This window comes from Sceloporus undulatus, chromosome 3 (genome assembly GCF_019175285.1).
Source record: "Sceloporus undulatus isolate JIND9_A2432 ecotype Alabama chromosome 3, SceUnd_v1.1, whole genome shotgun sequence".
NCBI lineage: Eukaryota > Metazoa > Chordata > Lepidosauria > Squamata > Phrynosomatidae > Sceloporus > Sceloporus undulatus.
The window spans coordinates 121,821,882-121,849,550 of NC_056524.1; the positions used below are offsets into that span (position 1 = coordinate 121,821,882).

At 40.5% G+C, this 27,669-nt stretch overlaps 1 long non-coding RNA gene across 2 annotated transcripts; it reads right to left on the minus strand.

Moving 5' to 3' along the window:
- LOC121926474 lies at window positions 1–27,669 on the minus strand. Of its 2 annotated transcripts, XR_006103022.1 has the most exons (6): window positions 27,411–27,669; window positions 24,409–24,577; window positions 19,101–19,238; window positions 3,783–3,859; window positions 2,070–2,155; window positions 1–169 (listed from the first exon to the last, which is right to left on the minus strand). It is a non-coding gene; the product is annotated as an uncharacterized LOC121926474 (long non-coding RNA). The 2 variants fall into 2 exon arrangements; XR_006103023.1 differs by lacking the exons at window positions 3,783–3,859; window positions 19,101–19,238; window positions 24,409–24,577; window positions 27,411–27,669 and adding an exon at window positions 2,679–3,092.

Below are 27,669 nucleotides of genomic sequence, written 5' to 3' on the forward strand. Positions count from 1 at the left end.
TAAGAATATAAAGTTATTTAATTTCAGTTAGATTTTACATAAGAATTCAGCATAGTGCAGATGTTTGGAGGTATGAAACAATTACAGAGTGAGATTTTTCCTCCAATGTGGCTGATTTGAATTCTTTCATCATGTCTTGTAGAAAGTGCGGGATGAGTCCTTCCTGAATCTTCACCACGAAGAAAAGCCAGAGAGAAAGAGAGGGAGAGAGATGATGATGATGATGATGATAATAATAATAATAATAATAATAATAATGATTTATTTCTATCCTGCTTTTCTGTTAGCAAACAATCAAAGCGGTCTACAAATAAAACCAGTTCGATATACAATACATAGTAATATCCCCAACTCCCTCCCTAAAACAAGATTAAACACATTGAAATTAAAATTAGTCTATTAAAATAAAACTCACAATAACAACAAATTTACAAGAAGATTGAGTGAATAATAATAATAATAATAGTAATAATATTTATTTGTATTCCGCTTTTTCACAAAGGAATCAAAGCGGATTCAAACAGTATGAATAAAACAATTAAAAATTACAATTTTAAACCCCCAAAACCTGACCCCTCTCCCATCATAAAAACAGTGATCAACCCCTAAAAAAAATTAAACATAAAAAAATTTAAAACTGTCCAATATGAATATACTAAAATTTTGGGCAGATTAGCAGTAGAAATGAGTCTTCCTCTAGAGGACGGGGAGACGATCCCTTAGATAGGTTGGACCCAGGCCATGTAGGGCTTTAAAGGTAATAACCAACACCTTGTACTATGCCCAAAAACTAATAAGCAGCCAGTGAAGTGACTTCAGAATAGATGTGATATGGTCACTCCTCGTTTTTCCAGTGAACAGCCTGGCTGCCATAGATGTATCCTTTCCTTTGTTCTTTTTATTATGTCATCAATCTTATCAACATTTTCTCAGATTGTGGGCATAATTAAAGTTAGATTTGTGCTATGTTTCTGAGGTTCATAAGGAATTCATTTTGGGACATCCCCAATAATGGGATTATTATTTTTTTATTTTTAAAAAAATCCTCTCAAAATCCGAACAACCCACACAAATTGGACTTTCAAAAGTAATTTTTTTTGTTATCGAATAATTTAAAACCTGACTCCTATAAGACACTGAACATTGCTTTTTAATTTTATCTCCACTTTTTCCCTGAGGAAGGGTGGGAGCCCAACTAGATAGGCTGAAATGGCAGCTTATTGAAACGTAATTTCTCAGAAGATGTAAAAATGATTTAGCCAAACAGCATATCTTGATTGTGGATATGAGGTGGCTTGATATGGTCAGTGGTTAACAAAAGAAAATCCGATTCTTAAAACTTAGCAAAATGGTTTTCAAAGATGATACTATGCTCTCTTGGTTCACTTTAATGATTGTGCTGCTGCTACAAGTACACTTTTGTTATCAGGTTAGAATATGTCATTTTAAGGAATGATATCAAAATCATCTATGATAAGTTAAAAAATGCAATTTGAAGACTCGTGAGTCATATTCAGTAGCAGAAATCACTTATTTTAAATGCCCTGCCCTCAGGAAATAGCTTCTGCATTGACTTGCTACAGACCATTGTGTACTGCAGAGGAATATGAGACATTTTCTTGGAAGTCATTCTTCATTTCATGCAGATTGACAATAATCTGTTGGCCCTCATCATTGCTTCACATGGACTAAGAGTAGACATATCCCTCTGACCCTATATGTGGCAAGGTACAATAAATAGTGAGTAAAAGACCAACTATCTTTCATTGGGGGAGGGGGCTCATCCAGTATTAATGAGCATTTTATTTGTTCAAGTAATCTATTTTCATAAGTTTCTAAAGAATCCCAAAGTTTCTAAATCACATCTAGGAACGTACCAACACAAGGAACTAAAAAAGTGAATTGCATAAGGAGAACCATTATATCAGTTGCATATTTATAGTTTCCAAACATTTTTTTAAAAATGTCTTTCTTATAATTCCCCACTTTTCCACTGTCGGCAATCCAAATATTTATGCATCACCAATTACTTATTATGCACATTTTAAAGTAATGGAAACATGTTTTACCATTCATTCTATCTGCAGGAAATATGTAGCCTTCAGGCAACCAAATTCTGCTCCTAATAACAGTCCTCTGGATCTGATATGAAAACCTCCACATAAATATATTAAATGTTAAATGTATTATGCAGGAGCCAACCAGGCTCTTGCAGACATGACAAAAAGCATAGCATTGATTTACATTAAACACAAACATCAACAAAATCAACAAATATTAAAATTATAAAACATCTGTCAATTATACTAGACAGTATAATTGAAATCTAACTCCTGTGTAAGACTAAGAACAGCTAACTGAATACAGATTGTAAGCTATAAACCTAGAACCAGAGAATGTCGGGCAAATTTTCATTAAGATCAGCAATTTATCAAGGACTTCAGCATCACTTTCCTAGCAGATTTAATAAATTTTGCTATTCTGAAAGCAAAGTAATAATCTGACAATCTAATGCAATCTCTTTTAACATTTCAAATTTTTTCTTCTTCAGAATTGGGGCAATATATTTCAATTTTAAATCAGCATATTTTCCACATTCCCTAGGAACTTTATGACATCTTTCCTCTACTTCCTTCAGTGGAACACTATTTAAATGGCAATTAGTCAAGTAAACTCACAGCTGGTTAGAGGATGAATGAGAAAGGTTGTCTCCTTATTGACTGACTGATATTGTCTTCCTGGTTAGATATGGCTGACAATTTATTGGATCCACAGTTTGCTGCCTTGGATATATCTGTTTGCCAGATTATATCATTCGTTCTCTGCTTTAGAAAGGAAGTGGTCCCATTATAACTCTTTGACAGAAGCAGTTCAGGGGAAAACCAATCTGAGCTACATAGCCACTGATTTTTATGAGACTATGTACTGAGTTTGCTTACTATTTCTTCCAAGGGTGACAAAAGCAGTGGGTGGCATAGCTAAAAAATCAATCTAAGCCATAGCATGCTGGATCAGAGGAAACCCCAATGTTACCAAGTCAGTTTCTTTTTTATCGCAAAAAAAGTAAATAAGGCAATTTTTCTATCTCTAGTAAATTGATCAGTTTCTATCTCTAGTGTTGATCAATTGCTATCTCTAGTAAATCGATCAGTTTCAACATGAATAATGTTAAGTTTCTAGTTTCAGCTAAAACAATTGTACTATCATATACATGCTAAATAATTGTTCTTTTTATATACATAACTTAAAAAACTTATATTAAAGCCCTTAACATAATATGTAAATATTCCTCTCATCATACTTCCCATTCATCTATCTACATGCTGTAACCTATATTTTAGTCCATCCTCTACAATACACGCACACATAAAGCCATAGTTATCTTAAATAATCAGAACATGTTAAAGAAAGAGGTTATTTTTTACCACTAAGGTTTTCCTCAACAATAGCAAGTTTGCATCTCCTCTTTTAGCATTTTCAGTTTTACTCCATATCTTAGCATCATCACTATGGAACAATATAAAACCCATCTTCCTCATAACAGTGCTCAAACATTCAACTTTCTTGAGTTTCAAATGCCAATTTTGCCATCAACTCAAATTGATCCTGTATAATCATGTTCTTCCTAACACAGATTATACCCACAAAATTAAGGATTTGTTTTTTAAAAAATCAGTACCCAGTTATCTAGGTTTCTCTGCATATCTTCATCTGTAAACTCCATTTTATTCTCTACATATTCACTGTATTATCAGTTCTTTCCATATCTCCCTTTAATTTACCTTTTAAAAACTCTTCCTTCCCTTCTACAGGCTCTTCCTTGGCACCTTCATAAAGCTCTAATGTCTTCCAGCATCTCCTGTAAAAGTGATTGCTCTTGTTCTTTTAAATACTGTACTTGCCATTCTTCCAACAATTAGTATATTCAATCAATCCACAACACAAGTAAAGTCAATACAGGGTTAAATCCAAAAATAATCATGCAGACTCCATAGAGAAACTTCTGCCTTCCCATGGAATAATTTGTTTAACACTTTGCCACAATTCAAAGTCCTCTTTACAAAAAAATAAAAAAATAAAAAATAAAATAAAAAAGTCAAATAAGAAAGCCACAAAATTATTTTAGAATTATTGTTCCCTTTGTCCATTGAAAAATTTGCTAAATCATCTTTATTGTTGATATTTTTGCTTTTAAACTAATCTGTTGTAAATAGGCTTTATTTTCTCAGTTCTTCAGTAATTAAAGAAGTCAAAATCAACAAGGCATCAGCATCGGTATCAAATTGGAAGCTGTCTATTCAAGTACAGATAGAGTAATTAGCAAATTAAGAAAAGGAGAAATTTTAGTAGACCAATGTCTTTAAATGGTTCACTTGAAATGGCCCTACCCTATTTGTAATCCCTGCTAGTTTGCTGAAAAGTGAGATGCCCAGCTTCCTTTTCAGATCATAACAAATTCAGTGGTCTTTTATGAGTTGCAGCATTTTTGAAACATAGGGGCTGTACAGACAGCCCCTAAGGGACGGTGCGATGTCGCCCTTTTCCTAGCTGGACCGGGGCCACAGGAACCACATGATCTGGCTTTTCCAGGGTGCAAAAAGGAGCTGCAAAAAGTGGCTCCTTTTTGCACCCTGGAAAGGGTGCAATAGCTACGGCACTGCAACTATACGGTGCTGCTGTGGGGCTGCAGCATCCAGACACAGCGCCGGAGGAGCGCTGTGACACCATGCACTGTGTGGAGCAGCACACGGCATTACAGCACCCTGGGGACAGAGTTGGGGCATGTGTCATGTGAATGTGATGCCTTACTTCACCCCCAGACCGACCTTAATGGCCTGTCTGAAGAACTCTGTACTTAGGCTGCACCTGCACTGGAGAAATGACCCGGTTTGATACCACTTTAACTGCCATGGCTCAGTACCATGGAATTCTGGAAATTGTAGTTTTGTGAGCTATTTAGCCTTCTCTGTCAGAGAGCTCTGGTGCTGCAACAAACCACAATTCCCTGAATTCCATAGCACTGAGCCATGGCAGTTAATGTGGTGTCAAACTCAATTATTTCTGCTGTGTGAATGCAGCCATAGGCAATCTTAATACTTTCTCCTTTTTGGGAAAAGAATTGTCAACTGAAGCTCATCCCTTAGCCACCGTTTTGGCTGTTTCAGCTCCTGCCTGCCTGCGGAGCTCACAGCAGTAATGTCAGCCCACCCTCTTTCCTATCCAGAGGTCTGTAACTGTTTGGATTCTCAGTTACACTCATGGACAATTAAAGTATGCTGCTTCTGTAATAATGTCTAGAAAGATCTTAAGAAGGAGCTGTATATGGAACTGTTCAGAAATGTTTTCCATCTTTACATCCTGATGAATTTCCTTAACATTTAGGTTAAAAAACTAACCCCCAAAATCTGGCTTGACTCATCCATGAGTTAATAGAGTGCTTAACCTGAGCCTCTCCCCAGCTGGACTGCCTTCGCAAAGAAGAGGCTGGGAAGGGCAACCAATCACCCTGCAATCTCTCCCCAGCTGGGCTCTCTCCTGAGGTCTGACCCTTGACTTATCCATGGATCATACCAATACCCATAATCTTGGCATCAAAAGTTGACCACAATTTTACATGAAGTCAGTTTATAGTCAAGTATATACAGCTAATTTTAGCTGTTAAATGCTCCCTTCACTCTTGTAAAATCTTTCAGAGGTTTCACTCTAGATGCATTCTTGAACTCTTGAATACACACACACACACACACACACACACCATCTGCTTAAAAGATATGAAAATATGTTCCTCACATATTTTCTCTTGTCCAGTAAGTGATTTAAGGGTTACTGAACCAGAAATTTCTGGAGTTTACGTCTAAATAGTATAAGCCATGGGCCACATACCAATGCAATCATGATTGTTTTGTAGAGTGATTTCTTATATTTGTCCAGTCAGTCAACCTTTATTAGGCATAGAACAACAAATACATTTCCAATAAATTACAAATACCATTTACAATAAAAATTTAAAATAAAATTTACAATAAATTTACAGAAACTTCAGGGTCATTGTTTGAATTTGAGCCACAGTCTTGTTGCCTCCACTAGAAAATAGGCCATTAGCCTGGTTATATATGGGTTTCGATCTTTAATAGAAATTCCCTGATAACCCATGAAAGAGATATTCATTTCCACTAACCTTCTTAACATTTTTCCCTCGGAGTTATATACCGTGGACCAACGCATACAATGTGATGGAGCATGTCTGGAGCTTGATCACCGTGAAATACACGATTCAAAAATGGGGTCTGCTGATATCTACCCCATGCCACATTTGATGGATGTACATTTTTCTTGCAAACAAAAAGGCCTTTCTTGACCCCTGCAGTGAGAGTGTTTGAAATAATCCGGTATCTACCCTGAAAGGGGGGGGTATAGGTGATATATTAGTTGTTTAGCATGTTGTGATTTATGATTTTATATGTCTCTTGAATAAAAACCTTAAAGTTGATTGTGTGGTATGAAACAAGTTCAGCTTGGTATACATAAAACAGCCATCTTTTCAGCATCATGAATGTATGCTTCTTTTGTGGATTCCATTGGATGATCCCCCATTTCTGCTCTTAAGATTATAAAGAAAACACACACAATGAGAAAAAATACAAACACACACAACACACCATGTAGGCACTGTAAAGCTCCTAACACATTCCAAACAATATATTCTACAAAAGATAAATAGAGAAAGGTACATTTATCTTCGGTCTTAGCCTGTGGAATCTGTTTGGACATGTGTGAAATATGTTTTTATATTCAAGGTCTTTGGGGTTATTCCTTTGATGTTTTCTTTCTTTTTTGTGAGGGTGAGAACTCCTCTTGTTTTAGATGTTTATTCCTTTTGATTTGTATAACTCTGTTAAGTACTACTGTTATCACTGAAAGCAGCTCTGATTTTGTCATGAACCTTATTAAAAGTCTAAAAGAAAAAGGAATGTGTTATTTCATTTAATGTGTATGCCAGATAGTAGCACAGCACAGTAACATGTGATCAAATGCTGTCCTTTCAAAGGTGTAAGTGTCAAGGCAAATTGATCATGCTTATATTATGCCCTGTCAGCATTATGTTATCTTTCTCTTTGCCCATGTCTCTTGATTAATAGCATAAGTGTCATCTTGAACTTTAGCTTTCTCTCCTTTGTCAGTCACGGTTAGAAGTTGCTTTGCACAGGGAATTTCTCTTCAATGGACTCTACATAATACATCTATGATTACCTGAAACTGTCAGCTCAAGAAACTCTCTCATTTCTTCCTCTATACTACATTGGCTAAATATTCTTCCAATGCAACAATTTTAATGTGTATACACCAAATCAGGAGCATAAGAAAAGCAGCCTTTTGTGTTTATTTCACTGTATTTCTTCTGCTACTTAAAACATTGTTGAAAGAAAGTTTTTTTTTCCCTGTTATTCCACGAAGAGGACGTAAAACATTGACTCACACATTCAGCTAACAAAGAGGAGAAGGGTAATTCTCCCTACAGTTATTTGGAGTGTTAGACTCTCACCTTTGTTCTCTTTGAAATGTCTTTTGAATTATACCCTTGTGAATTATATTACAAACTGACCTAAATGAATGTCCCATTTCTGCAAAACCATGTTTCTGAGAATGTAAAACAAATAGGTGATCAAATCCTTTTATTCTTTGTCATATGGGAGGCGAGCCTCCGTTTTAAAAGCTTATGACAGTAGGCTATCAAACACATACATTTCCAAGTTATCTTCTTGTCATCCACAATTCCATGAGTATCAAATCAATTGGATTTGAAATATAGAAAGTAGCCTCTACCCCACAAGGCATTACTGATTGTTGGTGGGAGAGTTGTGCACTCCCCACATACACACTCTCCTGACCTTCTATTCTTAGTGGGAAGGTTCAATGGCTGTTACAGACTGCCAATATAGTGCTTCGGGTCTCTTTGGAGTATGCTGTTTAAATGATGCATGATCCTAAGAATCCAGAAGCTGCACCAAAGCTGCACTCCAGTGCTTAGGATGGAGGTTGGCTTTGGCGTGGCCTCCGATCTTAGGACCCATGTCATTTTAAGCATACCTCCAAAGAGGCCGAAGCAGTTTATTTTGGCAGTCTGTAATAAGTGTATACCTCTCCATGACCAGAGAGCCTGTACCCATCAAGGGGATATGGTTCTAACATTTTGGAACAAGCTAGAATCAAAGGAAGGGTTGAACATTTTAGGAAAAACTACAATATCAGGACTTGTACCTGCTTTTCCATTTGGAACTACTTGATCTTCATGTCACACTAGTAGTCAATTTAGGTGTTCATGGCATTATATACATTTCTCCCTATACTATTAGACCAAGTGTGAAAACCTAAGCTATCCAAATGCTGTTTGACTGCACTGCAGCACTTGTGATGTGCTTGGTAGGTGTGGATGGGACTTTTTATCCAACAATTTAGAGTGATGCATCATTTCTTCTCTTGTTTTTTTTAAACAGAGCTCAGCTGTTGTTTTCAGTATTGCCTTCGATGCTGTCTGCCGACTATAAACCAGGAGTGGACGTTGCTGGAGGAAAGGCCACAACTTTATTAAGCAAACCTTGGTAGGGTGTTGGCCAAAAGCATTGAGGGTGGTCTTGCGAAATCAAACAACCCCACGTGTTTTGATTAACCACAACCTGTGGCACCACCAGTATTGGATGACTGGGGCTAAGGACACCGTTGGGGACCGCATTCTTGCCATCTTTTCACATATTCGTAAGCCCTAGTCACCGGGAGGCTTCTACGTTTATGGCCCCCGCAATGGCATAGGCCTGCCCTATTCGCCCCCGGGTCCGGATTACTCCAAACCAGAGCTCGTGCCTTGGTAGTCCACCCGTTGCAGATGCTCTGGCCTATTGGCTGCCGCCCAAGTTTGTGACAAAAAACCCAAACCCACGCTTGGTGGGTTGGTGGGAGAGGCTAGCTTCCTCCTCCCTTCCTGCTTGCTCTCCTAACCTCCGGGCCAGCGCCCGACTGAGTCGGGGCTGGCTAGAGGCTTCATGCCTAGCCCCGCCCTCGTCCACGCCTGACCAGGTGACTCTCCTCAGGCCCGGCCATATTGCCGGATGATGGCCTGGACTAACTCCCGGTCCCGAGCCCAGCTCCCAGAGCGTCGCTGTGGGGCGGGTAGTGTGGGGCTCCCCTTACCCCGCAACCAATAGGGAGCTGGGGCAAGGCCCGAGCCCTCTGGGGGTTTGTAGCGTTCCTGCGTCTCTGCAAGCGGTCAGTCCGCCGATCGTGCCAACCGCTTTTGCTCAGTTTGCTGCTGCCCATATACACATGGAGGGACCGTTTGCTGGGGGGGGTAAAGGCCACCAACTTTATTAGCAAACCATTGGGTAGGGTTGGGCACAAAGCATGAGGTCGGATCTGGGAATCAAAACCCCCGTTTTTGTCTGATTACCACACTGGCACCCACCAGGTATTGGGATGGACCTGGGCTAAGGCAACCGTATGACCGATCTCTGCATTGCGTTACATTTCGCTAATCCCCTAGTCCCGGGAGTCGCTCTCGCGTTTGGCCCCCGCAATGGCCTACGCCTGCCTCTATTCACCCCCGGGTCCGGATGGATCTCCAAACCAGGTCCGTAGCCTTTGTACCACACCGTTGTCAGATCCTGGCTATTGCTGCCGCCACAAAGGCCGTTCGAAAGAATGCCCCTACCGCCCACCCTGCCCAAGATCGATATTTTTATAAAAGTTCCACAACAGGGCAAGTGCGGGAACAAACCAGCAAAGGACTTGATCTCCAAATTCCACTCGTCTGTATCCCGTACATGCCTACGATCCTGAGAGACAGCAGTGGTCACACCATTTGCAGTAGATGACTCCAACATTGTCAGCTGGGAGAACCCAATCCTATTCAGTCATTCTTAGCACAGCAACAAACATGTTTACTGTACAAGGTAAACAACCAAATGTACAAACAAAAATTGGACCACCATAGGCCAAGATTTCCCAACAGGACTGAATGTCCAGTTACCCATGCAAATGCAGCCCCGATGGGTGACGCAACACCCACGTTTGCCACTCCCAATTGATCGCCTCGGACCCGCAAATTTAAAAGGACATACCCATGCTTCACAAGGCAATGACAGAAGCCAAAGTGTCCTCCCAGCAAATCCACTTTGGGACCCAGCTACCACTTCCCCAAGCTGAATGACAATTGGACCACCGCAACGTGTACCATACTTGATGATTAATTACACATGCAAATGTATACAATAACTCGATCATAATTATAAGATAACAGATGGCTGCACGGCCATAGACAAATTCAAAACATTATCAATGGCTTTTGTATAAATCTTGTGTTAGGCAGAAGCTCGTTGGAAGCTTAAAACTTCCTTCCATTAGCTTGGAACGTAATGACCTGTTGAGGACATATTTGTAACTACGCACCACAACACCCAATTTAAATCAAACCCCACACTATATCCCGAATTTAAGGCTTGTTGTTCAGACAGCCCCCATGTTCGTTATTCACACAAAAACAAACTTTTTAGTTAGCGATTTTCGAACACCAAACATTCCTTGTTAAGCCAAAGGGGAAGTGGCTTCACAAATTGTCATATCCTCAGGATATTTGTATCATGCAATTAAGGCCATATCAGAGACACAATGGCCTTGAAAATACACACAAACCCAATGCTCCCAGCTGCATCAGAGTGGCCCTGCCAAACCTTATCACCCACGCATCAGGACCTTTGCCAAATGGCATCCCATCAAACCTTTTAGGAATGAACAAATCAGCAGGTCTCCTACATATAGCTCTGTGAACCATTGACATACTGATGTAAAAACATACGGTCCCGCCAGAGCTCAGGCTAGCCTGGCTAAGAGGCTTTATACTAGGAGCCACCCACCTCTGTACGTAAAGTAACGGTTGACTCAACAAAATGAATATGTTTTTAGTGTGAGCTGGGGACACCCACCGCATATCCCAGCAAAAAACAGCTTAGCAAACTATCATGACGCTGCGAGGAGAGGCCAATAACCAAATCCAAAGAAAGCCCCAGCAGGGCACTGGAGGAAAATAAAAGGACCCTCGGCCAGGACAGCAGCCAACTGAACCGGGATTCCAGAAAGCCAATAATGTAAAAGGTATATTAAACAACTCACATTCCAACAGTACTCTAAAAGTCTCAAAAGGCTGCCTGCCTTTCCGAAAACACTCCGTTACCATCAGACTGGATACCCAAAAGATGAAAATTCCTCCGGATGGACCGGGAGTAACCTGAAGAAGACTGGATGTCGCACTAGCCAAGTGTGCAACCCTTCCACAGGGGCCATGAACAAGTCGGACAAGACATGGTCAAAGAGGCATACCGGACTTGGAACACAGCTCAATCTGGTATGGCCTCGTACAACCGATGAACCAGGGGGGTGGTGAGAGCGAAGGGGTGCTGGTGGATAATCCTAACAATCCACCAGGTGCTTTCTTGGGGAACTAATCTCAGCGGAGACAGGAAAGAAAGGCCGACCGAAATATGCAACTCGGTCCACGTTGACACCAAAAACGGACCTGCAAACACGCCCCGTCTGCCTTTCTTTGTGATTTGGGCTCTAGGACTCAGGCATGACCCTTAGCAGACTGCAGGTTCTTGGGAAAATGGTTGAGCGAGGGCTTGCGCGGAACTGAAACCAAAAGAAAACCCTCAGCTACATAACGAAGGCAGCCTCCCTGTTAGGGTATGCTGCAAGCAAAGGGATAGGGGCCTTTGTTTTAACAAAATCCAAAAAGCCCACACAAGAAACTCTGGGCAGGAGAAAAAAAAGGCAATTGAGCTACTTATGGCCCCCGCACTCCCGGTTTGGATCCACAGGACCTCTTTTTTGCTGGCATCGCCATAGCAGGGCGCCCTTCCAAAAGGGCTGGGAAAGCTGCAGCAGAACGTGTGCAGGAAGACCGGGATGAGCCCCTTTACAATTCTTATACCATGATTTCAATCTACAACTTGTGTACGAGTACAACGTCCTGATTTTAAGTTCCAAGGAAAACAATGGCCTTACAGACCGTAAAACCATCCATCCAGTTGGCAAAGGTGTGCTCAGCAGGGGATCCCCCCCACCTTTGGCTCATGTTGTTTTGGGTTCTTCGTGGATGTAACAGGCTACCACTTCTTTCCTTTGGCGAAGAAGGGAAAAAAACATCCCACATTGCTCCCCTCAAAGATGCTCTTGGCCTCACCTCTTCGACAATGCGCACCGGGACGCTCCCCCCGGGGAGAATAGATGGGGAACCTCAGCAGCCAATGGATCCACCCACCTTACCTGAAGTCTGGGGCGCCAAGCCCCTTTCCTCTTAATGGCCCAGCGAGGCAAACAGGGGAACCAAAGCATGCTTGACCCCAAACCATCCCTCCCCCACACGCCACCGCAGGATGATCGCCACCTTCAGCGGCAGGCGGACTGCCACCCATCCAAACGAGCTCTGCAACGTCTCCTTTTGGCCTTGTGCTTCTTTCTTTTCCTTTAGCCGATCCGCCGACGGAATAAGGGTCCAGCATGTCGTCTCTTCCATGACGTGGAAGACGAACTCGACACTGGATTGCGCTGAAGAAACTGGAGTGTGCCGTCTTAGGAAGGTTTGCATGCATGAAAGACGAGCTGGACACCGACATCTGCGCCGGCTGCTGAGATAGATGCGGAACCGGTGGTGTTGACACACTAGCAGATAGGCCCCGATTTAGTGGCCTGCTGAATTAAGCTCACCAATAGACTTTGACAGGGGGCCAAAGGCCTCTGGGGGCAGTCCCTGCCGCCAACTAGGCTGTGGTACGAAGATGTATCAGTAGAAGGCCTACCCACAGAGGCTGTCCCACATTCGAACCTCTGTTGGAGGCCCGCTGACCTATATGGGGGGGGACCCGAAATGGCCCCTCACTGGGGCCTTCTGTTGAAGTTACACTGCTCTGAATCTTAGGACCTCTTTGGTTTAGGAGGCATGTTAGCAACTATTAAAGCTCTCTCAGAGGAGAGCACTCAAGTCCAGAAAAATACTTGTCTTTTAGGGCCCAAAACAAGGTCTGCTGCGGCTCCCTCAGAGAGCAATCAGGTCCAAAAAAACACTTGTATTTAGGCCCAAGTGAGGCCTGCTGTGGCTCTCTCGATAGGAGCAATCTGGCCCAAACAAGATGTGTTATTTAGGTCCAATTGAGGGCCTTTGCTGTGGTCTCTCCGAAAGAGAGCAATTGGCAAAAACAGTGAACTATAGCCCAGGCTGGCCTAATGTGGTTCTCAGGGAGAGCATTCTGGCCCAAAACAGGAGTATATGGGCCCATTGAGGCTTGTTGTGGCTCTTTAGAGAGAGCAATCAAGCCAAAACAGTTGATTATGTCCAATTGTGGCTGCTGTGGAGAAGGTCAGTCCTTCCTCCTTCCTGCTTGGCTCCTACCATCCGGAGGCAAGCGCGATCTGGGGGCGGGGCTGGCATCACTGGCCTATATAGGCTAAGCCCACCCTCAGTACACCTGACCAGGATCTTCTCCAGTCCCGCCGGAAACATCATCTTGCCTGGATGGACCGGAACTCTCGGTCACTGAGCCAGCTCCGGCGCGTGTGTGGCGGAAGGGCGCCTCCTTTCACCCCTGCACACCATAGGGAGCTGGGGCAAGCCCAGAGCACTCTGGGCTTGTAGCGTTCGTGCGTTCTTAGCGGCAAGCGGTAGCCGCCGAGTCGGGGCAACCGGCTTTTATTTTGTTGTTAATGTGCTTTATTGATTGTATTTCTAGATGAAACAATATTTTAAACAGGATTTCTCACTCATATCTCTAATCTCTGTTTTAGACATGTTCATAAAACTGGTATTTCCCAAAATATATGGAATTTGTTAGAAAATGACAAACAACACCGGGAGGTGTTTTTGCTTCACAGTGAGCACAAGGTAGACTCTGTAGCTGCATTTGGATAAATAAGATGCTCAAAGACATAGCACAGAAAAGCCGATCCTAGTTTGTTGTTAATAGAACAATTAATATAATCATATTGACTGTAAATGTCCCATTTTTTCTTAAATTACCAAATCATTCACCTTTTCATTGTAATTGTCTTCTCACTTTCAAATTCAAATCAGTTGGTGTGTTAAGGAGATGACATATTTAATCTATATTTTAACAAGTGTCTGAGAGTTTCTAGGGTTTCTATGAGTCATGTGTTCTTGATATAGTCAGGCAGATTTTCAAGGTGAAAGATTATTCATTTGATGAAAAATATGCAACATATGTTGTATCAGAGAATCAGGTTAAGTTTCTCCATCAGTTTGGCAAAATGTCTACTTAATTTTAGAAGGCCTAAATAACCTGGGTCCAGTGTAGCGGAGAATATATTATCCCATACAACCCTACCTAAGCTTTGAAATATGAAGGAGAGCCTCTTCTGTCACTTCTGCCATCTTCAGATAAATTTTTGGTGTGAACTCAAGAGAGGAACTTCTCAATAACCACTACAGACTTTTGGGCCCAAAACATACAGGCCATATAATGTGGCTTTCAGCTGCTTTGGGGACATGGTGTTCAAATGATGCATGCAGAAGCCACAACCATGCTGCCAGTAGGGGTCCAGTGCTGCTCCAAAAAGGAGTGGAAATAATCTGCCTTCTAAGGCACCAGTTACGGACTGTTGTGGTGGTTGTGATGAACCTCTCCTTCACAAAACCTCTCTCACCTCAGTGGGCAGCCCTACAGGGTATTATACACAGCTGTCCCAATATGTAAAGTTTCAGACCACTTTTATTTCAAATCTATGGGTTTATTTTATTTGATAGTAGCGTGGAAAATAATCCCAGGTTCACACCAGTTTGAATCAAAGAACATTAAAATTTTATTTAAATGCTGGTTGTCAGTGTTTCATTTGTTACGAGATTATGTTCACTTGTTCTTCTTACACTTTTTTCAACTTTATAAAACTATTAAACAACAAGTATTCTCTTTTAGGACACTCACTCTGTTGCAGATTTAATGTAGAACCAGAACCAGAACCAGGGAGACCAGGAGCCAATTAGAAAGGAAACATTGGCTTTCCTCCGGAGTAAAAAGAACCCAGAAAACCTGGGTTCTTTTTGTGCCGCAGGGAAGACGTCATGAGTGCGCCAATGGCACACTTAAGACATATGCGATGCAGGGCACCACATGGTGCTTACGCCACAGTGGTGGTGCCCATGTACAAGGGATGCCGCCATTGTTATGGCACCACTCCGTACTACTTGTGCCTTCTCATTATGTGGCCAAAGTATTACAGCCTCAGATTGGTCATCTTGGCTTCCAGGGAGATTTCTGGCTTAATCTGTTCAAGAACCCATTTGTTTGTCTTTTTGGCTGTCCATGGGCTCCTCAGCACTCTTATTCAGCACCTTATCTCAAATGAATTGATTTTCTTCCTATACATTTTCATAATTGTCCAGCTCTCGCATCCATACATGGTGATAGAGAATACAGTTTTAATACAATTTTAAATACTAATTTAATCTAATTTGAGTTTTAATGTTTACAGTGACTGGAGAGGCCCATGAGGAAACCTATAATTGTGAGAGGGTGGATGCTACAGAAAAGACTGAAGCAAGGTATAGCCCCCTACATTTGGATAGGAAGGAGCAGCATTCCTCTTGAGAGCTGATGCTATTTCAGGGTTTTTATAAGGTAGAAACATTTCTACAGATTCATTCTTCCCCTGGATGTTGTTGTATCTGCGATATCATGAACTCATATCTCACCATTTTCTAGAACTATTTTGCAGCTGCTTTTAGTCTTCGATGCTTACTAAATATTTCTGCAGGTATTCAGACAGTGGCTACAGAAGCATATTGCCCCTCTCTCAAGTTGACTCTACAAATATCCTTGGTTATACCATGCCTTTGAAACCATGAGGACTTGAACTTTTTATAAAGCTTCAGTACTTTGACTTTTTTGGGCTTTTTGATTCTACATTAACAAGGAAACTAGATATTTGATGTGTTCTTTAATCCTATGTTTTCTAAGCTGTCATCTCCAGTACAAATACTGTGTGAAGCTATTTGAAGTGCTCTGCAGCTGGCCTACCACAGGAAGCATTATCACATTTCCAAAAAGAAATGATTCTCCATCTGTCTGTTCATATGTTCCTATAGGGCTGATTTCTTTTATTCCCACAGGAGATAAAAAAAGATGAAGAGACTTTTAATGCCATTTTGGATGTCAGCAGGTAGATATTTGAGACATGATAGTTGGGAGAAATGGATGTCTACAAACATTTTAATAATTATCAGTGGTTCCAAATGATTTGTAAATTACAAATTCATACGGTACATTAGTACAAAAATAATTGTATCCTAAACCAGCTTTTTCCATGCACAAACACACACCCACACACATAGACAAAATAGTACGTCCAAATCATTCCGTGTGTGATTTTGATGCATTTGAGGTTGGTGTAACAACTGTGTTGGACTATTATCATTGCAGATTTTATTCTTTATTTATTTCTCTTTTTAAAGCCTCTGTATGAAGAGAACTATTTAGAAACTAAATACCTCTGAGGAAGAATTATATCTCTCACATATTTGTGTTAAGTGGGTCTGATCCAAAGTAAGGTCTTGAACATGTGAAGAGAGAAAGAAGTGCATTTTAATTGCATACTGTGCATTTAATGTAACATGAAGTTGGGCCAACTGAAGGTGTTTTTCAGGAACAGGGACACTTCACTAATTCCATTCTCAAAAAAGCAATAGTTAATTTAAATAATGTTCCTCCTGCTGAGAAAAAAACTCTTCAAAAGCTGTGCAGTTTTTGTCACTGACTGTGCACAAATTTCACACATTTTTATTTTTCCCAGAAAATAAAATTTAATAAAATATTTATTCAATAAATATTGTTAACTATATTTCCATTTCTACTCAAGAAACACAAGGCACCTAGAGGAAAGGTTGGATGGATTAAAAAAAACCCACATTGTCCACATAAAATACAATAAAACAATTAGCTTGACATCTTCAGTACTGTTATGGAGCCTTAATGGGAATTGTCTAGGACACTGAATTTTTGGGATCTACCTTCTGGACCATATCAGATACATCAACAGTTAAGAGAAATTGTCTCCTCTTCTGAACACATAAGCGTTTTATACCACAAGCTTATATATGTCTACCCAACAATGTTTAATTGGGAGTAAGGGTCATTAAACATTGTTGGGTAGAAATATATAAGCGTGTGATATAAGACACTTATGTATTCCGAAGAGGAGACAATTTCTCTTAAATGTTGATGTATCTGATATGGTCCAGAAGGTAGATCCCAAAACTTCAGTGTCCTATGTCTCTGAATGAACATGCATGGGATTGCACTATCATGATTCTAAGTTTTCACGTTTACATTTGCTTATTTCCCTGAGGCAATTACAAGTCATTTAGGTATCCAGAAAAGTTGGAAAGAGATTTTGAATGTTGTTGACTGAGTCTGAAAACACATGCATCATACACGAACAGTCATTGAATTGATATTATTGGCTGTAGCCTTTTGCTGAATATACATCCCCAGGTTTATTGCTATGTAACAAATTAAGTGACTTTTAAATCTTTTACTGCCCACAGGACACAAAGAAGGACGCTGTAGGCAGCACTGATTGAAATGAACCAAGGCCATAACAGATGACGTGTGGGGGATGGACAAGCCAGTCCATCTTTGGTACATGTCAGGTTCACATGTGTTCAATCATAAATTAATTCATTCCTGTTTTTTTAATCAAATAACACACACATGCCTACTCAAAAAGTGCATTTCAGTCATACACATTTCCTTTTAAGCATGGCTTTTAATTTACATTTCCCCTAAAGACATGCATGTTTGCATATATTTCTGCCACAAATTAATGCTTCTATAATCAGTTTTGCTGCCCTGCAACATTAAGAGCAAAGAGTAATTGTGTTCCAATCTTCTTAGGTCAAGTGACTAAAAATATGAACTAAACAAACTTTTCAGCATCCTTATTGGCAAGGGAACCCTTTGACTCATGTCTGCTGCAGAGATGTGAAAGAAACTTGCAAGTGATGTCATTGTAATTTAAACATTCTGAAATAGTTTTGCTGCCTCGCTGAAGGTGGCATGTCTAGATAAACTTCGGTCACTCTGACTGATAATGTGCAGTACCTGATTGTGAATTATCTTTTATTCCTACAGAGATTTGCATTCATTATAATTGCAGAATGCCAAAAGATTAAATTCTGAATCTCTTCCAATGACATGTACATTTGATAGCATTATGCATTTGTGATTTAATGGTCTTGGGAAGCTTAAATTGTATTAAAGTTTTATTAACTGAGGATTTTCTCTGTGTAATTGAATAACTCCAAACACTCAAAGCTTGCATGAATTAATGAAGATTAAAACCACACAATAAGTTACAAAGTGAGACTTAAATTTTATGGCAACTCTCTATATAACTTGAAATAAAGTTTAGTTAAAAGCAAGGTTGACAAGTCACAGTTTGCTTTATAATCCATTATTATATAAGGATTTCTAAAATGTCTTTTTTTGAGGGGAGGAAGTGGCATTCTTTCTATGAAGTCATTTCAAGTTGTAAATGTTTATATCTATCTGTCTATGTACTATAAGTAACCATTTTTTAAATGTAGAAGGTTCCTTTTTAAGATATTCCATGAATCCTAGTTCTACAGATTGTATTCAAGTCATATTTTATTCTTGCACAATGATACGCTAAGCTTTATATACTGTGTCTCTTGTGAACCTATATAACATTTAGGCTATTTCATGTAAAGACATTGGTGTCACAGATTGGTAAGCTCTTCTTAATTTGATTACACAATTGTGAGTTGCTGACCCAGGTTTGTTTTAAAAATTATATACATGCATACACACACACTGCAAGGACATTTTCATTGTGGGTCTGAAAATTCAATGTAAACTCTATGGCTGAAACAGAATACAGTCAACTGATGCATACTCCCAGTGGAAAAATAGAAGAATATTGGGCAAACTTACACATCTTCCTGACCAACCAAACCACACTGAATTTCACTCCCACAATACTACCATAATGGTTGTGTTGGTTGTACACCAGGACCAAGATCTTACCTGTGTGTGTAACTCCACATTCACCACCACCTGGCGACTTTCAAGACCTGGCAGGGGCTTCTAGTGCTGTCCACCCGATCATTAGCATGAAGCAATCTCTTCACTGACGGTTTGTGTGCACTTAAGAAAAGGGAGAAACTGGAAGTGGGAAGGGAATGATACAGTTGAAACACAAAATTATAATAGCACAGGAAACAAGCAGCTAGTTTGTCCCATTTCTATGCAGAGAACAGATGAATACTAGGCCTGAGCAAAATGGTGATATATTGGGGGGGGGGGGGGTTGAGCCTCTCCTATTAAGCATGTTCTGTTTTGTGCTAATCATTTGAGGGGTTCCAAGCAGGATGACAATGTTTGCCTCTCTCCATCTTTCCTAGCAACTTGCTCTAAAGGAATTAATTGTTCTCTGAAAATCAATATCAATGATGGTGACTATGAATTGACACAGGCTAGCGACAGCCAATCAGGAGTCAACTGGTGATAGCCAATAATGTTGGCTGGTTGGAGGTAAAGTTTTCCATTGCTGACAGTTGAGGCCACATAGGGATTTGGTTTCAGACCGAGAAAGTTCTGCTACATCCAGAGAGGGACAGATAGAGTCCAGAAGGGAGGGACTCAGGACACATACGGAACTCTAGGAAAGGGAATAGCTATGGTGTAATATCCTGCAGGATATTGTTAGCTGTACAAAGCTAAATTTAGGAAAGTAACCTAACATAAGGACTGAATGGGTCTTGGATAGAAATACCTATTGTTCTCTGGAGAGAGAGTTGTAAACTGCAACTGTAACAAAGTGAAACCAAGAAAATAAGACCGTGAAGTAACAAGTGTATATAACATCTCAACAAGAGAAACTTTGTCAAACCGCTGTTAAAATAAAGTTTTTGTTATGGTTCAAGGAAGCCTCATCTGGAGTTTGAATTCTTACCATGCTACTTATAGTTCAAACAGATTTGAAAAGTAAAATAAAGACGACAGAAACATTGGTTAAATAAAATAGTGATCACAAGCAAGTCATTTTGACAGTGACAATTCCCTTTTTAAAGCTCTGAGTTGATAGAATGATATCAGTATCAGAGCTTAAAAAAGGGAATTGTCATCATCATTGATATCATGGAAAAACTGTTTGATTTTCAGAGAATAACTAATTCTCATAGAGCAAGTTGCTAAGAAAGATGGAGAACATTAAATTAATGTTCCTTCTTGAAACAGAGCCTTCCATAGAAGAACATGCAGTCTGCAACCTGTATTTTACATGCTCTGTACAGGAGTCTCTATTCATACTTCTCTAGATCTTACTACTGCTGGAGTTAGCATGAGGAGAAAGAGACCTTCTTACTTTCTGCAGTGATAAAGTTATTCCCGGTTCCAAATTATTGTCCATAAATTCTAATAATATCTGGCTATGGAGGCCATGGGAGTAGGAAAACAAAAGTTGTGTGTGAAATAGTAATGAAGAAAGTAAGGTATTGGAGGATGTAACGAAAAAATATACTGTATAGGGGGATTTTTACTCAGCTCAAAATTGAGGGGGGTGGACTACAAGGGCCCTACAAAATCGTTTCAAGTCTGGGTAGCAAGGGACTGATGGGTCTAAGCAATGATGCAGAGGCAGGCATCTCCAGTTAAGTATGGGCCCGTACCGACAGGCCAAAAGAAAGCTTTGGGTCACTTTGGAAGTATGCTGTTTAAATGCTGCATGCATCCTAAGAGGCTGAAAGCCACGTCAAAGCCACACTCCAGTCCTAAGGACTGGAGTTCAGATTTGGCACAGCTTCTGGCCTCTTAAGATTCATGTGTCGTTTAAACAGCATATCTCCAAAGTGACCCGAAGCAGCTTTATTTTTGGCCTGTCTGTACGGGCCCAATATTTTATTTAAAAGGGGAAAAAACAGCAATTCACTACTACACATTCGTGGATGACAGAATTAGGGGCATACTTATCAAATTTGCAGATGACACCAAATTAGGAGGAGTAGCTAACACCCCAGAGGACAAGATCAAAATTCAAAATGACCAGGATAGATTAGAAAGCTGGGCCAAAGCTAACAAAATGATATTCAAAACAGAAAAATGTAAGGTACTGTACTTAGGGCAGAAAAATGAAATGCATAGATAAAGGATGGGTGACACCTGGCTTAAGGAGACTACATGTAAAAGGGAACTAGGAGTCCAAGTAGACTACAAGTTGAACATGTCAACAGTGTGATGAGGCAGCTAAAAAGGCCATTGCAATTTTAGGCTGCATCAACAGAAGTATAGTGTCTAGATCAAGGGAAGTAATAGTCGCACTATATTCTGCTCTGATCAGGCCCCACCTGGAATACTGTGTCCAGTTCTGGTCACCACAATTTAAAAAGGATGTTGAGAAACTGGAGTGTGTCCAAAGGAGGGTGACTAAAAAGCTGAAGGGTCTGGAAACCATGCCCTATGAGGAATGACTTAGGGAGCTGGGGATGTTTAGCCTGGAGAAGAGACGGTTAAGTGGTGATATGATAGCCCTATTTAAATATTTGAAGGGATGTTATATTGAGGAGGGAGCAAGCTTGTTTTCTGCTGCTCCAGAGAACATAACCCAGAACAATGGATGCAAGCTACAGGAAAAGAGATTCCACCTCAACATTAGGAGAAACTTCCTGACAGTAAGGGCTGTTCAACAATGGAACAAACTCCCTCAGAATGTAGTGGAGTCTCCTTCCTTAGAGGTCTTCAAACAGAGACTGGATGGCCATCTGTTGGGGATGCTTTGAATGTGCACAATCAAAGCTGCACAAGCACTTGTGCCAAATCATGAACCCCAAACTGAATTACTCTAACTTTGGTTGAATGGGAGGTTGATCTCGAATCAGGCTGGCAAAGTGATTTGGCAATCTGGAACCCCACTTGCATTAAAATATCTAGACAGGATCTCTTTAAAACCTCCTTTTGAGGAACTTGCCAGGGAAGAAAGAGGAATAGGGGAATAAGATGAGTATTTGTGTTCTGATCCAAGGAAAAAATCTCACCACCATCTCCAGTCAAAGTGCAGTGGCAAGGAGGGATCTGAATTGTATTTATTATATTTTTCTTCTATATTGTGTTACTTTGTTAGAACTATCTGTCAGCAGCAAAATGTTTTGAAAAGCTTTGAAATCCCTATTTATGTAACTTCAGCTTCCTTCTTTTTCTCTTCCTTTCATTCTAATACCACCCAGCTTCCCTTGCTCCTAATTATTTTCAGAAATCCACTCCCTTCCTGTTGTTTCCAACCTTTATTTATTTGTGGGAGTCTGCATGATTATCTCAGTGTTGTTAATATTAGCTGTCTCATTTTATTAAGCAGCAATACAGCCTTCATCTCCTTATAATCTCCCAGAGCATCTTATCCTTAATTTTTAGGTGAACCCTTTGAACTAATTTTAATCCATGTTGAAAATTATTGTATTATCACAGATGTGTATTGCTTCCTAAGTGTATCCGCCTGTCTTTACTTTTTCTCCTTTGCATATCTGTCTACTTTACAAGTCACAATACATCTTGGTGCACTCAGGAAGTCAATGCAACATAGGTGCTGAAGGACAACACATAATTCAAGTTTTTCAGTTTTGTTTTATTTTTAAATCTGTGCTTCACTCAATGCCTTCCATTACAATATTTTGGCATTGCTGCGCTTTTTGTGGGCTTCTCTCCAGGAAAGCAGCCAGCAGCGGATACCAAAACCCAAATAATGAAGATACAAGCAAAATAACACATCTGTCATGGCCAGCCAAGATGAGCTCTCGGAGGATGAGGAGGAGGATGAGCCTCCTCCAGAGCAAGGGCTGATTGAGGCTACGCCAGGTGTTAGTTCTGCTCTGCCAGGCCCCAGCTGTGCTTCCCCAACCCCAGAGCAGGAGGTCCAACCAGGTCCTAGTGCTGAGGAAAGGCCTTCTATGGTGCCACAGCCTAGTGGTGATTCAGGAGATGAGGCATGCCTGCAAGTACCTTCTTATCAAGAGAGAAGGGCCGAGAGTGCTTGCAGGCGCAGATCCAGGAGGATTGCAGAAAGACAGTTAGCAAACCAGCCTCAGGTGGCTCGAGGGAGAGCTTCCCTGATTTAAGTGGAAGAGAGGCTTGAGTTTGTTGCTAGAGTTTATTGCATGAGCCCTTGGTGTGATTGCTGTCGCTCTAGCTCCAGACATCTTGTTACCTTGCGTCCTTGCTACCTTGACCTCGGACCGGACCTTTGTTATCTCTTGGCTATTGTGACCTCGGACTGTTTTGACCACGCTGCTTTCTGGCTTCCTGACTTCGGCTCGTCTTTCAGCACGCTTGACTTTCTGCAACCCCGACACCGGCTTGTTTCCTCGGCTTGCTCTTTGACTGCTTCTCCACAAGGTTTGTTTTGCCTACACGTGTTGGCTGCAGGCTTGGTTATCAGCATAAGTCAGAGATTGCTGGCAGCAATCCCGGACAACATCACAGCATATGTAATACAGCAAGTCTTTAACTTCAGACTTACAGAAGGGAAAGCAAAATATAGACTTCCAAAAACAAGATCTGTATTCAATCTGGGTTCAAGCCAGAGGGTCAAACAATCAGCATTGTCAAGCTGTTCAAAAGGGTCAAGGATTCCAGCAAACAGAATGATCAGTCCAAAGGTCCAATCCAGAAAGTCAACAAGAGATCCATGAACAAGGTGATTTTGCCAGAGAAATCAGTTAACCTCTGACAAAGGTAGTAGTAGTAAAAGTTTATTCGGTCATTGACCAGCAAAACTGACAAAAGTTCTGGCATTCCTCCCAACCTTTTCTCTCCAGCTCTTACTGATGCATCTGATCCCCAATTGCTTGATGTCTCATACAAAACACCTGAGATCATTCCAGTCCCACCCTTTCAGATCTCCTTTGGATATACAAAGGCATGGATAAATTGACCTCCTCCTCCTCAATGCCAATCTTACTAGGGGGCTCTGCTCTCTGGATGCTGGGCTCCTGACCATCCTCTTTGTCACCAGTCTTTACTGGCACATCAGTTCTGAAATAGAGCCATGCTCAGGGTCAGATTCCTCCACTTTTCTTTCCTCTTCTGGGTCCTCAGCCAGGCTGGGCATGACAACTGCTTCAACCCAACTGCCACTGTCTGTTAAATTCAGACAGTGGCAGTAGTGCAGGGTCCCAACATGAGAAAGATGCATGCTAGGACAACAACAGCATGAATTGGCAGGGCTGAACATCCAACCCAATGTAGAGGAGGAGGAGGAGCTGCTTCTATGGCCAAACCCTGCAGTACACATGTACCACATTGTCATGACTAAGTTCCATCTCCCAGTTTGATCCCTGAAACCCACCTTAACATCCAGCTAGCTGCACCAAGGTGTAGAGTTCTGTGTCGTTGATATATGAAGCACTTAAGGATGATGTGTCCAGCCCAGTCACAACTAATCTGCACACCATTGTTCACTGGAAGTGGGGCCAAAATGTATTGTAGTGGTGAAATTTTCCTGTTATAATATAAAGCTATAGAAAGATGGTGTCACTTGGGTTAAGAGAAAATTAATTTTTAAAATGAGGCTTGAAAACTAGAAAACTGGAGCAGAGAAGAATGGGGAGGGCATCTTGACCTGTCGGAAGTTTGCACCAGCAAAATAGACATAATATACACAATTTAAGATAAGGAGACATTGTTGATGTAAAAGGGAAGGTTTCTAAAAGACTGCTGAATTCCTGAGGGAGAAGTAATGGGTGGAAACTATAGTTTTAATGTATGCATGTATCTCTGTCTTGATTGTAAGAATTCTGTATGTTTAAATTGTAATTGGCCAATGAAAAGTGTTGAAAACTTTTCTTTGTGTAATTGACTATAAGATTAGGCCATCTTGTCTTGTTCGGAGCCTCAGATTTTGGAACTTTGAATTCCACTGAGTTCAAGTTTCCTTTGTCGACAAACTGGAAATAAACTTATGGATTTTCAATTTACTAGGTCCTCTTGTCAATCTTTTGCTCCGCCAGACCTAGAACTTTAAGTGTCCTGAAATTTCTGTTACAGTATCATACTTTGGAACTCCACTTGCCAATGCCACAGAACTCCATCTGGTGTGGCTGGATGGATTATAAGGTGGATTCCAGGACCATTTACAATTGTGGCAATGTAAATATGAAATAGTTACCTTACAATATCATAACTGACTAATATCATGTGAGCTTGTAATTTATTTTTTAAAAAACATTTAAAGGTGGTGTACACAAAGAAACCTTGGTGCTACTTGTCTGCTGTTCAGGAGAACTCGTGTGTGCAGAAGGGGATCTCATGTCTCTAAACTGAAAATAAATACATTAAAAAAATAGTGGCCACTTTTTGTATCCATATGCAAGTCAACAATAGGCATGAAGATTCAGATTTGGCATTTTGACCAACTCAGACTGGATTTGATTTGATTTGATACAGATCAAACAGACAGGATATGAAATCAAGGAAGTGGACTGCAGACTGAATTAAGGGGCCCTTGGAAAGCTCTGCTTATGAGGGCATAGTAAAACATTTTTGTTGGTTTGTTATATAAATAGCAACCCAATGAAAGCTTAAACAGTCTTGGAACTTGGAGGAAGGAAAGCGTTCTCTTTCTCTTCTCTTTGAGGTTGTTATTTGCATTTCAGTGGATTTGCATTTCAGGGCAGCTTCTCCTGCAATCCTACAATTGCTTCAGAGAGGTGATTTGCATCAGGGCCAGGGCAGGGAGGAAAGTATTAATCATATTAGTTCCAAGAATGCTCAGGATTCTCCTTGATCACTAGTTACAACACACAGAGAGAGATGTGTGTAAATGTATGTTTACATTAATTATATTGTTACAATTAACATCACATTTACTGTAGCCCTTAAGTCCTCTTTGAACCACTTGTTATGCTTGTTTCATTCATATGTTAAATCAGATTTCACATGAACTAATGTAGAGGAAATTGAAAGAACACTTGATTCAGACATTCTGGCCAGAGTCCATCATCTTTTTAGTGTAGTGTGAATGTCTGCTTGTGGAGATTATACTGGCATTATGCAACCACTGTATTAAAGATGGTATGCATCAAATGTGTCCCATTGCATAATGTACAAGGTACAACATTGTTGTTTGTGCAGCATTGCTTTCACTTCTGTCAATAGACTTCATCCATTATATAAAGGCAAAAGTGTTGGTCCCACATACATCACTCAACCTATGCCATTAATGAGTTGTCAGCTTCTTTGCCCAACTCCCATCAACACATGGTGGCATGTTGCATCCTTCCAAATGTTGACTGTCCCTACATTTTTTAATTATTTTTAAATAGAAGCTTCTGTAAATTTTATTATATATCAGCATGGTTTGATCACTGCGAGGCAGAGGTCTTCTTCTGCAAGGTAAATGAATCTGTCACATAATCTAAAGTCTATTTTCTTTTCTTTTGTAAGGTAAATGAATCTGACAAACTCTATTTTTCTTCTTCTTCATGTGAGAAACATTAACTGGCATTAACTGACATTAACACAATTGCATGTCTCCTTGGGAATCAGGGAAAACACAAACTGCCTGTATTCAGGCATTATCTTTACTCTTTCCTGTATTCAGTTAGGCTCTAGCATAAGTACACAAAAGACAAACAAGGCAATAAATCAATGATCCCTTTGCTCTAAGCAGCGTTGAGGAAATGAAGGTACCAAGTTAACAGCGTATGCAATAAACCTCATGTTCCAGAACCTGTAAATACCTATCTACAGTTCCCTGCTAGGTTTCTACAATAAACTTTTTCTCTCCCCTCCCCATCTCTCTAGGAGCAATGGGCTCTACTGATGTCAGTTATGCTCCTTGGGAGCTGCTATGCTCTATAAAGTCATCACTGCTGTGATACATTTGCAATAGATTTGCATTCTAAAAACCTCTTAGGAATGCTGATTAAATGCATACAGATGGCAATGCAAAATGATTATCTAACATTTTACAGGATGTCACCTGCTTCCTCGACAGTTTTGTTAACTTCTTGATTGGCCTCCTTGGCTTTTTTTTTTTTAAAGAAGAATCACATTTAATGATATGTGAAATAGTCTGATGGCAGTAAAAAGGCTCCTTACGTAAGAACATAAGGGGCAAATTTTAGCAAACAAGCAGCAAGAGTCATTCAACAGTCACTGGTAACACAAGGCGACCTGCAAATAACACCAAAAATGCTTTTTCTTTGTTCTTTTTCAGTAAATGTATTGAATGATTTTTGGGAGCAACTAAAACAAGATATGAATATTCAGAAAGTTAAGATGATGTATTAACAGGACTCCCCTAAGAATTTAAGTAGCTTAGAAATCAAACATTGCTGATGCCAATACCTTAGATAGGACTTGAATAAGATATTTTATAGCCTTTCCCAAAGGACAAAATGGTTCTTCTCTCCATTCCATGTACAGAAGTCAGCCACATAGAGAAGCTGCCATTTGAATCTTATCTCTTTGCTGGCACCGACCTGGTTTAAGAGATGAAGACAGGCTATGTAGTAGGAGAAGGAATATTGACATGTTGCCCAGGAAAAATGTATGGAGACTGGTAGTTGCCTCCATCTATCTAATAGTAGGAACAGCCTTGCCTTGA